The 9,754-nt window shown below is 40.5% G+C and overlaps 1 pseudogene; it reads right to left on the reverse strand.

Annotated features, from left to right (window-relative positions):
• Positions 1–969: 969 nt before the first annotated feature.
• LOC116095752 overlaps positions 970–9,754 on the reverse strand; it is a 40,080-nt pseudogene continuing 31,295 nt past the window's right edge.

The following is a 9,754-nucleotide window of genomic DNA, read 5'->3' on the forward strand; positions in this document are numbered from 1 at the left end:
CTACTGCTCTCCCTGACCATCTGCTGGGCATCTCCTATGACTGAGCAAACTCCGTCCAGGAAGACATGTATACAAGACTTTCCAGACCACAACCTTCTTCTTCTCCTCCTTCTCCTCCTTCTCCTTCTTCTCCTTCCTTCTTCTCCTTCTTCTCCTTCTCCTTCTTCTCCTTCTTCTCCTCCTTCTCCTTCTCCTCCTCCTCCTCCTCTTTCTCCTCCTCCTCCTCCTCCTCTTCCTCCTCCTCCTTCTTCCCGAAAAACCAAAAAACAACCCAACAAACAAAAAAACAAAACAAAACCCCGTGTCTTCCCTATCTCTTAGCTATCTCTCCCCTCTTCTTGTTAATTTGCTTGAGATAGGACGTTGCTAAGTAGCTCTGGGTGGCCGGGAACTTGTATAGATCAATCTTATAGCAACCGTTCTGCCTCAATCTAATCTTAAGTGTTAGGATGTAAAGGCGAGTGCTACCATGCCCAACTCTCTTGATTTTTTTTTTTTTTTTTTTTTTTTTTTTTTTTTTTTTTTTTTTTTTTTTTTTGTGGTTTTTTGAGACAGGGTTTCTTTGTGTAGCTCTGGCCATCCTGGAACTCACCCTGTAGACCAGGCTGGCCTCGAACTCAGAAATCCACCTGTCTCTGCCTCCCAAGTGCTGGGATTAAAGGCGTGCACCACCACTGTCTGGCTCTTGATTTTTTAAATAATCTTTATTATATAAAAAAACCTTGTGCATAAATGAAATTATCACCTACCAAAATTAACTAGACCCCAAATGTATGCAACTTAATGAACACATATAAGGTTAGAATTGGCATTTGAAACAGAAGCTGTGACGCTTCACATTACATTTTACCCTTTTCAGTATTGAATATGTTTTATGCATTTACCCATAGATATCTTCTCACTGATTTATTTGCTTTTTTAATTTTATCTTTTTAATCAGTTCCTGTCTTTTTATTAACTCGCACACAGTTACTCATCTTCTGGTTTGTTGAAGCAGTGAGTCAGACGACACTTGCCACAGTAATGTCTATCAAAGTGGCTGGGGATGAAACTCCAGCCCCACACTCATCAGAAGGACAGTCTTAAAGCTGAGGGTGTTCAAACACACCACAGCATTTCGCCCAGCCGACATAACCTTCAGCTTGTTCTGCATGGGAATGCTGTAAGACTTCGTTCTCTTCTCAGTTCAACCAAGTAGTCTCAACACAAGATAGAGGGAGGACTCCTTTTGAATGTTGTGGTCAACGTATGGTATCTTCCAGCAGCTTGCCAGCAAACAACAGCCTGGGATAATCAGCACAAATTCTCTCCCTGTGCTTGATTCTGACCTTCACATTTTTTATAGTGTCTGAGGATTCAGCCTGGAGCATAATGGTTTTCCCTGCAACAAAAATCTGAATCTTTGTAGAACTTGGTAGTTCCACTGCAGAGAGCAGATCACAAAGTTATCATCATCATATCCTTCTCCTTCTCCTTCTCTTTCTCCTCCTTCTCCTCCTCTTCCTCCTCCTCCTTCTTCTTCATCATCATCACCATCATCATTATTTGAGACACAGTTCTGCCATGTATCCCCCGCTAGTCTAGAACTCACTATGTAGCCCCAACTGAGGTCAAACTCATGGTAGTCTTCCTGCCTCCACCTCCTAAGTGTTGGGTTTCTATGTGTGTACCACCATACCAGCTTCTCTCCATATTTAAAGAATCACAAAGACTTGCTACTTTTATCCCCAAACAATTTCTCAATATTTTGTATTTTCTCCAACTCTCCTTCCACCACCCTGGTCCAAGTCATTATTAATCACTTTCATTCAACAAGTTTTATTCAACCCTGTAGTCCAACTGATTATGTTTTGTTTTCACTCCATCCAATATTTGCCATGAGCCATGCACTCTAAGGTTCTAGAGCAGTTCTTTCTTTCTAATGCTGTGACCCTTTGTGCAGTTCCTCATGCTGAGTAACCCCCAATGATAAAATTACTCTTGTAATTCATTACAGCTACTTCATAACTGTAATTTTGCTACTGTTATGAATTGTAATGCAAATATCTGATATGCAGGGTATCTAATATTTGATTGTTACCCACAGGGAGAGAACCTCTGTTCTAAAATATAGTGTTTCTTTTTTTAAAGGGTTTTTATGCTTATGCCTTTATATGTGTGCACCATGGTTGTACCTGGTACTGGAGGAAGCCTGAAGATGTCATCCATTTCCTGGAACTGGAGTTATAGAAGGTTATGAGCCACCGTGTGGGTCTTGAAGACTAGTAAATCTTCTTAACTGCTGAGACATCTCTGTAGTCACAGAATATAGTGTTTTAAAGAACCATTTACTTGGATCATTTAAATACCTGATTTCGGCTGGGCACAATGGCACAGCCATGTAATTCCAGCACATAGGAGGTGAAGGCAGGACACTCGGCACTTAAAAGTCATTTTTGGCTACAGACCAAGTTCAAAGTCAGCCTAGACTAACTGACAAAAATAGATAGGTAAGTAGATAGATAGATGAATGGATGTATAGATAGATAGATAGATAGATAGATAGATAGATAGATAGATAGATAGACAGACAGACAGATAGGTGATAATCTCAAATCATTCTCCTATTGTGCTAGATAATTTTATATATCAGCTTCACTGGCCTCAAGTTTGCTCAGATAGCTGGTAAATCTCTGGAAGTGTTTATAAGAGGGATTTTTTTGGAAGAGATTAGGTTGTAGAACCTTTAAGAGGTGATCAGCTTTGTCTGCCATGTTCTCTCACTAGGCTATATGTAAAAGTAACTTTTTATTCACCTGGAGTAATTGTTGTCTCAGAGGTTTACAGCCCCCATCTGCTAACCTAGGCTTTGTCCTGGAAGCTTCTAGCCTCTTCCATATGATCTACTCCAGGCTTAGAATGTTTTCAGCCCCTGAGACTTACTGCTGATTAAGCTCACCCTTTCTAGGTGAATTCAGAATTCTTTCTGAATTCTGGCTGGGTGGTTCAACTCAGCTGTTCTGGCTCAAACTGCTCTCCTAGCTGACTGACTCAATTCTCCTGGCTTCCAACTTTTTGCTCTGCTTGGCATCAAGCTAATTCTGGAAATATGTTCTAATCTTCTGGCTCCTTCTCATTTTGTGGCTCATTCTGCCTTCGTTTGTGTCTAGCTTATTCTCTCTTCACCATGTCTATAAAACTCTTCCAGCAAAACTGCTCTCTCTCTCTCTCTCTCTCTCTCTCTCTCTCTCTCTCTCTCTCTCTCTCTCCCTCTCCCTGAACTGCTCTCTCTCTTAAGTGGTCTCTCTTTTCTCTATCTTCTCATGAGAGTAGGGCATATCCTATTCTGTCAAATCTTTCTCTGATTTGTTACTTTGTCTGCCACTCAATCAGACATCACTTTCTAACATGGGTGCTTCCTTCTACAAACTAGCTTTACCTTCACTGTTTGGGATTAAAGGTATGTAGTAACGGCCGAGCTACACCACAACTAGAAACAGGTTTTTCTAGTAAACAGCACAATCTTGGGGTTCACAGTGTGATCTAATATCCTCCAACTGATGTGGTTTTGGATGCTGGCCCAAAATCTACAGGCATCAACAATGTGTTGAAAATTTTTAAAAAATTGTAAGCCAAAAATAAACCTTTCTTCCTTCTTCATTTATCTCAGGTATCTGCTATAGTAAGGGAAAACCAGCTAACATACCAGTGTATGGGGGCACCAGACAATCCATAGACAGTCTGGGTGAAACAGAAGGTGGAAGAATATAAAATTTCTGCCTCTTCCCTTGATGGGAGATCTTCTCTTGCCCCAGACATAAGAATTCCAGGTCCTCATGTGTAGCATTCTGGAACGCACAACACTGGCCTTTCAGTTCTCAGACTGAAACACACTGCTAGCAATCCTGTGTTTTCCAGCTTGTAGAGGGTAAAACAAGAACTTCTCAACCTCTATAATGATGTAAATCAATTCCTATAGTAAATTCCCTCTTATGCATATACATACATTCTATTGGTTCTATTTCTCTAGGGAACTTAACATAGGCTACCAATCTACTGTCCACATGGGAAAGTCTCTTTACACCTTTCATTTTTTCTTTCCTTCTTTCCCTGTCTCCCATTTCCTCCCTTCCCCTTCCTCCTTCCCCCCTCCACTGTATGTTAAAATGCAAATTTGATTTTTGTCTCCACTTGATGTAAGGACCAAACTAAATAAAATATACAAAGGACTTAGAAAGTACCAGGTACACAATAGTCACTACATGGGAAATACAGTGACTAACTTGGTGAATGGTTTTGGAATAACTGGCCAGTAATGGATGAAAGAAAGAAACAAAGAAAGAAAGAAACAAAGAAAGAAAGAAAGAAACAAGGAAAGAAAGAAAGAAACAAGGAAAGGAAGGAAGGAAGAAAGAAAGAAAGGGACAAAGAAACAGAAACCTATCACTACCTCATTCCTTAGACTCAAAGGGAAAGAAAAAAAACCCACAGAAACACTTGGAGAAAATATGTAGAAAAGCTATATAATCTTGAGATGAAATGAAGCTTTAAAGACATGTCCCCAAAGCCAGAAGATAGAAAACACTAGCTACAAACTGGGGGTGGGGGGTGGGGAGGAACATAATTTAAATCCCAGCATTCAGGAGGCAGACGCCTATCTCTGTGAGTTCAAGGCCAGCCCAATGAAGTTCCAGGACAACTAGGGCTACACAGAGAGACCCTGTCTCAAAAGAACAAAAAACAAAACAAAACAAAACAAAATACGAGGCACAAACATATATAAACATCTTGCACACTAAAAGGGTCATAAATTATGTCAAAGGACAATAGAGATCTTCTTATTGTTAAATTGAAAAGCCCTAATAACCAATTAAAAAAATCATCCATAAACTCTAGGGAAAGTTCAAATTGTACAAATAGACAACTTACAAAATATGAACTACAAGTGATCATAGAAAAATCATAAACCTTAGAAGGAAAAATATGAACAAAATGAGGTATTTATATGTTGGCACAATTAGGAAAACTGACTCTGCTCATTATAGGTACAGAAAATGGATACTTGAGTAAGAGCACAAACTCGGAAATAGTCTAACAATGGGTTAGCACAATACAAAATGTGTGTGCATCAGTGCAGTAATCTCACTCCCAGACATTTCAACATTTGAATAATTCAAGATAGACGTGTACCAAGAATGTTCACTGCATAATTTATAATAAGATTAGAAATAAATACTTACCAAAACACAGCTCGTGCCTGTAACCCAGAACTTTGGAGGTGGAGGCAGGAGAATTAAGAATTCAAGGTCATCCTATATAATGTCTTGCAAACCTCATACGTTACATACAACTCTGTCTCAAAAATATAAATACATAAATAAACAGACAAATAAATAAATAGAATGTATCAAAACAATCCTAGTGCTTTTTAAAAAAGGTGATCTGATGCTGTTTTTTAAAAGATTGTTTTAATGTTTTTAATCATGTGCACATAGCACAGGAGCTGGCAGCTGGGGATGTTGGAGTTCCCTGGAGCCGGAGTCACAGACAGTGTGAGCTGCCTCATGGTGACACTGGGAACCAAAGCCAGATCCTCTGCAAGAGCAGCAGACAAATGTCACTGTGGACCATCTCCAGCTCCACAAGCCTGTTTATTGATGCTAGGGAAAAAAAAAGAAAATGAAAGAGACCAAGATGTGGTATGTATGACCTACACTCTAAGAGTCAGAAAGATACTAAACAAATAAGCAAAGAAATAAAATCTCTGGAATAGCAAAATACTCCTTGGAGGAGGAGGAGTCCTCCTGTGAGAGATGCTGTGACATAGTAAGCAGAGCAGAGGTGTCCCTGCTAAGCTAAATCCGGAAAGCTTCTAGGGGTGGGTGGGTAGAGAGTAGGGTGGCCTAGCAGGTAGGTGGGCCTGTGAGTCTGAAAGCAGGCTAGGAAGTCTTTTACATATCAGTAGCTTGAACATATATAGTAAAGATAGAAGTCCCAACCATCTGAGACTCCAGCTCCAGAGTATTCAGCATTTCTGTGAGCACCTGTACTCATGTCCACATAGCAGCACATGCATAATTTAAAAATATTAAAAAAATTAATCTTTTTTTAAAAAAGCATCAGATCACCTAAAATGTACCAGGGTTGTTTTGCTAAACTCTATTTATATAGCTACCAAGACTATTAACCTGGCATTAACTGAAGAGGTACTAATCAAGATCACTCTACCTGATTAAGGTGTGAGCTACAGGGCTAGAGAGATGGCTCAGCAGTTAAGAGTACTGGCTGCTCTTCCAGGGGACATGGGTTCAATTCCCAGCCTCCACATGGCGCTTCACAACCATCTGTAACTCTTAGTTCCAAAGGACCTGGCACCCTCGCGCAGACTTATAAGTAGGCAAAACATCAAATACATGTTGGGGAAAAAAGATGTCAACTATACATACAAGCCAAAGAAGACATTCCCAAACAAGGAACGTCTTAGGAAACCAAAACGGCACGATCTCTTCCCTAGAAAGATACTTAGGATGAGCTCAAACCAGCTAAGAGAGGGAGTGTTCAGTGTTCAACTTCAAAAACATAATGGTGCAGGGACTTGAGGTTCTGAGGGGAGGGACATGAAACCCATGAGTCTTGTTCTTTTTTTTTTTTTAGATATATTATTGAATATATATGTATGTGTGTATATATATGTATATGTATACACACACACACACACACACACACACACACACACACACACACTCTCACTGTAGTTGTCTTCAGAGACACCAGAAGAGGGCATCGGATCCCATTACAGATGGTTGTGAGCCACCATGTAGTTGCTGGGAATTGAACTCAGGACCTCTGGAAGAGCAGCCAGTGCTCTTAACCACTGAGCCACTTCTCCATCCCCATGAGTCTTATTCTTGGCCCTATTGTCCTCCAAGTTTCATAGCAAGGGAGACATTTGGATAAACGCTTGCCAGTGTTTTCCAACGGAAGCTGAGCAGGTGGACACTCCCTATCAACTGTATTAAGATTTTGCAGTTAACTGGCAGTGGGCATAGCTTTCTGTCACAGACTAGATGCTTGTGTAACTGGTTCCTCCTTCACCACCTATCACATATTGAAATCAAACTCTTGACTGGTTAGCATTAGGCGGTACAGTTCCCTTTGGGAGGTAATTAAGCCACTTATAAAAGAGACCTTAGTTCTCCACCAAGTAAGGATAGAATAAGAACTCATTGCGTCTGTAACATAGATGGGCTGCAGCTCTGTCCTCTAGAAATCCTCACAGAACCCCAACCAACTCCACACCCTGACCTCAGTCTCCTAGACTGGGAGAAATTTTGTTGTCATTTATAAGTCACTCATTTGCTGGTGTTTTGTTTCTGTGGCAATGGTGCGTGGGCAGTTGTTGAAGTGATGTCTTGTATAGCCCAAGTCCCAGGTTAGCCTTGAGTTCCACATGCCTTAGCCTGGCTTTGAACTCCTGATTCTCCTGCTTTAGCTTCATGAGTGCTCAGATTACAGGCAAGCGCTACCATATTCAGCTTCTATGACACTTTGTAATAACAGCCCAACTTTGGACATCCATTCATATATATTGTTAAAACAGGCTTAGCCTTATGAAAAGTGTGCATTGCTGCTGTTTTAACTTCATTTCTTTAGTTAAAAGTGAACATGAAGCCGGGCGGTGGTGGTGCACTCCTTTAATCCCAGCACTTGGGAGGCAGAGGCAGGTGGATTTCTGAGTTTGAGGTCAGCCTGGTGTGAGTTCCAGGACAGCCAGGGCTACACAGAGAAACCCTGTCTCGAAAACAAAACAAAAGAAAACACAACAAAACAAAACAAAAAATTAACCATACAATTTGGCCGGGTGGTGGTGATGCACGCCTTTAATCCCAGCACTTGGGAGGCAGAGGCAGACTTCTAAGTTTGAGGCCAGCCTGGTCTACAGAGTGAGTTCCAGGACAGCCAAGGCTACACAGAAAAACCCTGTATAAAAAAATAAATAAATAAATAAACCAAAAAAAAAAAAAAGAAAGTGAAAATGTTTGTTGGAAATATTAATATTAGGCATATTGTCTGTGACTTTCCTAATTCCCATGCTTTAATCATGAATCGAAGGTAATTATTTCTGTACTCCCTGTTGGATTTTTGTAGTATTTGTAACTGTTAACCCTTTAACTACTACAGATATTGAAAATGTCACTCCACTCTATCATGTCCTTCAATTTTTTTATTGTGTTTTTAACTCTATAATTTTAAAATTGTTTTGCTAAATTTTTAGATTTTAGGTCTTACTTTAAAAAAAAAAAAAAGCATTTCACCAAGCAGTAGTGGGGCATACCTGTAAATCCCAGCACTCAGAGGCAGAGGCAGGGGGATCTCTATGAGTTTGAGGCCAGCCTGGTATATAGAGTGAGTTCTAGAACAGCCAAGGATACACAAAGAAAACCTGTCTTGAAAAAAAGAAGAGCCGGGCAGTGGTGGCACATGCCTTTAATCCCAGCACTTGAGAGGCAGAGGCAGGTGGATTTCTGAGTTTGAGGACAGCCTGGTCTACAGAGTGAGTTCCAGGACAGCCAGGGCTACACAGAGAAACCCTGCCTCGAAAAACAAACAAACAAAAAGAAAAAAAAAAAGAAAGAAGGAAAGAGAGAAAGAAAGAAAGGAAGAAAGGAAGGGAGAGAAAAGAAATGAGGAGCATTTCACCACAAGATTTATTTTTTTATTCACTCACTCATTTTTAACCTTTTGTGCATCAGTGTTTTGCCTGCACGGATGTCTGTGTGAGGTGTCAGATCATGGAGTTACAGAGACAGATATGAGCTGCTGCGTGGGTGCTGGGATTTGAACCTCCACACTCTAGGAAAGCAGTCAGTGCTCTCAACCACTGAGTTATCTCTCCTGATCCTCAACCACAAGATTTAAATCAAACTCTCTATATTTTCTATTCCCTCACAATTCCATCCTTCTATTACCTTTTTAGTTACCAGAGTCCTGTAAACCAAGATTATAAAATTTAGATGATAAGGGTTTGGTAGGAGCTGGACAACTCAACAGTTAAGAGCACCCGTGTTGAATGACTCACAACCTCCTGTACCTTCAGTGCCAGGCAATCTGATGCCCTCTTCTGTCTTTCACAGGTACACTCATGCACATCAATAAGAATTAAACCTAATTAGATGATCAGCCTCACAATGAACAAATACATAGTGCATACCAGAATGCCAGCTGATGTAAAATGAAGATACAAGTCACAAGGAAGACAAATTTTTTTGTTGACCAGAATATTTAAGAGCTTATCAAAGGTCTGAGTCTATAGATACTTATAAAATAAGATTAGCGAAGTGGGCAGGGGCTGGAGAGCTGGCTTGGCAGTTAAGAGCACTTGTTGCTCTTGCAGAGGACCCAGATTTGATTCCCAGGACCTACTTGACAGCTCACAGCTATCTATAATTCCAGTTCCAGGAGCTCTGGTCTCCATGGACGCCAGGCATGGAGGTGGTACATGTATACATATGCAGGCAGAAAACTCATACACATAAAATAAATAAATCTTTAAAAATTAAAATAAAAAAGATAAACCAGTACCCTCATAGAATTTCCAGAATTAGTAATAAAAAAAGAATGTGCTGGGCAGTGGTGGCACACGCCTTTAATCCCAGCACTTGGGAAGCAGAGGCAGGTGGATTTCTGAGTTCAAGGACAGTCTGGTTTACAGAGTGAGTTCCAGGACAGCCAGGGCTACACAGAGAAACCCTGTCTCAAAAAAAGAAGAAGAAGA

Source organism: Mastomys coucha, unplaced genomic scaffold (genome assembly GCF_008632895.1).
Source record: "Mastomys coucha isolate ucsf_1 unplaced genomic scaffold, UCSF_Mcou_1 pScaffold18, whole genome shotgun sequence".
NCBI classification, from domain to species: Eukaryota; Metazoa; Chordata; class Mammalia; order Rodentia; family Muridae; genus Mastomys; species Mastomys coucha.